Source organism: Mustela nivalis (assembly GCF_964662115.1).
Source record: "Mustela nivalis genome assembly, chromosome: 17".
NCBI classification, from domain to species: domain Eukaryota; kingdom Metazoa; phylum Chordata; class Mammalia; order Carnivora; family Mustelidae; genus Mustela; species Mustela nivalis.
The window spans coordinates 55,880,036-55,883,248 of NC_139036.1; positions in this window are offsets into that span (position 1 = coordinate 55,880,036).

The following is a 3,213-nucleotide window of genomic DNA, read 5'->3' on the forward strand; positions in this document are numbered from 1 at the left end:
TCAGGTGCAAGTGACCTGATTTTGTTTCCTGTCTGCTGTGTGCCTTCTAAGCCCTCCCGGAAGCTGCAGCCCCCGCTTCACACAGCCCCATGAATTATTTAGATCTCTTCCAGCTGGGTAATGGTCTGACCTCATCCTCCTCCTTGGGCTGAGGGCGAGGCTCTGACCTTCCTCTCCTTTTAGAAGGGATATTGACAGATGAAGGCTGGAGGGTGGTGGGTCCCTCTGTGGGCTGTGGGTGACTGAAAGATACAGGGAACGAAGTGAGGACCAGAAACCAGCTGCCCTTTTAGCAGGAGGTTCTGCAGGGAGAGCATGACCTAGGAATCCAACAACAGGTTCGGGTCCAACTCGTGCTTACTAGCTTTGTGACCTTGGGCCGCTCAGTTTCCTCCCCTGTAAAATATGATCACTAACACCCTGAGTTCATATTTAGTGTCTAGTTCCTCAAGGTCACTCCATGAAAGTCACAGTTTCACGAAGCTAGCTGTCCAGTGTTTTCTGCCCAGACACTGCTTTCAGGGCCAGATTTCACTGGGTTCTGCCCTCTGGAGAGAACTCCTTTCCTTTTCTCTGCTATCCCTCATGCATGAGGTCCCCAGAGTGGTGGGATAACAGATTGCCAGGATTGGGAGGGGGTGCTAAGGAGAGGGACAGACACTGACTGGCAGGGGTTGACCATCAAGATGCTAAGAGGGTCACCTGGGGCACAGGAAGTCAAGAAACCAGGCTGAAGAGGGGATCTTGAACTGCCTTCAGTGGACAGGAAATACTGAGTTCCTGCTCTGGGGACAGAGAGAAGCAGTATCTGGTCCCTGCCCTCTGGGGGTTAGGAGCCTAACTCTTCCTTCCTGCAGGTCAGACCCAAGGGCTGACGTGGACAGGGTGATACTGGGTTCCCTCCTGGATCCACACGGTTAGCATCCCACTTCCACCAACACCCCCGCTCCCCCCGCCCCTGGTTTCTCAGGTAGGACCTAGTTCTTACTAACTCCTCTGACAAGCTTTCCTCATCTGTAAGTTGCACCGAGGCTCAGCTGTGCACAAGCCCTGGAACTGGGACCCCGAAGCACAGGCTGTGCTGAGAATGAGCCCTCACGGCCTGGATTCAAGGTCTGGCGCAGAGCTGGGTGGGTGCAGAGGCGCTGGGGGCCCAGATCCTAGCAGCTCAACCCTCGCACCCCGGGCCTCTCCAAGCCAAGGCCCCGGGGCGCCCCGGGAGCACGAAGAGGGCGGCTTCAGCATCCGACGGCGCAGGCAGGGCCGGGGGCCAGCGAAGGTTTTGCGGAGTCCCTAACCCAGCGCTCCAGCCGTCGCCCAGCCCTCTCCAGGCGGAGCGCGCGCATCACCGACTCCCTCCCGCCGCCTCCGCACCCAACCCACCTTCCCCCACGCACCTGGGGGGCTGGGACGTGGGGGTGGGGACCGACTCCAGGATCCGGCGTCACTCCGAGGGGCCCCGCCCCTAGCTGCCGGCCAACCCGAGGCCGCCTCCTGCGCCCCGCCTCCAGCGCCCCGCCTCCTGCGCCCCGCCCTGCCATCCCTGCAACCTGATCCCCGCCCCCCCCCCCCGAGGAGCCGGCCCCGACCGGCTGGCTCCGCTTCCGGCCCGCTGGGTATTGGTGGTAGCGCAGCAGCCTGCCCAGCCTGAGGCCAAGTAGAGACCCTCTGCTTCCGCTCTACCTACCCACACCCCGGGGGCTGGGGCGGATCACCGTCCCCTAGGACCTTTTTCCTGTTCCTCCGGGCTGTGAGCCCCAGACCCAGGCCAATACCGATAGCGTTCATTCCCATGTCTCTGGGCCCAACACCCAGCAGGGGGCCCAGGCAAGTGCCTTTGTGCCCAAGGGGTTCACTATGCTTGGGTGGGTGCAATGGGGCGGGCCTGCGGGGAGCCCCAGCGCTACCTTGAGTCTGCCTCTAGGACAGGGCCCCTCAGTCTCAAACCACTGACATTGGGCCTGGATCATTCTTTGTGGGCTGTCAGAGCTGAGCAGCCTTCCTGGCCTCCCATTTACTAGATACTCAGTAGCAACGCCCTCGGCTTAGTGGAGACAACGAATAATGGCCCCAGACATTGATGATGTTGTGATGCTGTTCCCCTTCACAGCCGGTTTACAGCTGCCTGGGGCCAGCCTGGGGACTGTGACCTTTAGCCTGACAACATTTGGGCAGCATGTGACTGGCCAGCTCCTCTCACTGTGCAAACAGCTTCTGGTCTCCTGCCCTGTTGTGGGTGCTGAGCGGAGCCCTGGGACGGAGAAACTTGGGAGTTTTTCTGTCCCTGGCAGTCAGTGTCATTGTGTTAGAGGTTAAAGGGACACTTAGTAGTCAGGGCCAGGGTCCCCAACAAGAAAGCAAAAAAGTGGGGACAGCTAAGACCAAACCGCACCAGCATCCTGTTTCACAGCTTAGGACCTGAGAGCATCCTGTCCCAGAGTCTGCAGGAGTCACTTTTGCAAAACATCCTGAAACAAAACAATGAACCATAAAATGTGGGTCAGTATCACAAGCTGATAGTCTGCAGATGTCAGCCCCAAAGACCAGCCACACGTGAACAACAACCAATTAGGGAGACAGGTGCATGATAGAAGCCCTGACTGGCACACCTTAGCGGCCAAGCCACCCAGGATGCTCAAGATAGTTCCTCACAAGAGTTTATAAATTTGAACACCAAACCGGCAACTTTTAGGGTCCCCTCCCTCTCCAGGAGCTTTGTACGATCACTCAGTAAACTCTGCCTCACTGCCCATCACTCTACCTCTTCATCCTTCTAAGAGGCGTGACCAAAAACCATGACAGTAAGGGAACAAAACTCCTATAACAGTTGGGCACCGGAAAGAGACATGTGTGTCCATCGGGTAGGCTCCGGGGTTAGGGGATCAGAGGTGGGGAAGGAGGTGCAGTGAGCTGAGGCCACCAACAGAGCCCACGGGCTGTCAGGTGGGAGGGTTAGGGGAGCATCCTGGCCAACTGGGGGTCAGATGTGGACACCTTGGGGCCAACCAGACCTAGCAGGGCTCCGTCCCTGTTCTCTCTTTCCTTAGGGGAGGTAAAAACCAGGTACACACCCACACACGGAGCTAAGGGGTAGGGGAGCAGGGTTTTGGAGAAGGACAAAAAAAAGTGAACCAGTCCCAGCTGGAGAAGATTCCATCTCATCCTTAACCAGGGCTGTTTGGGGTGAGGATCATAGGCAGGTGGAAAGTGGAG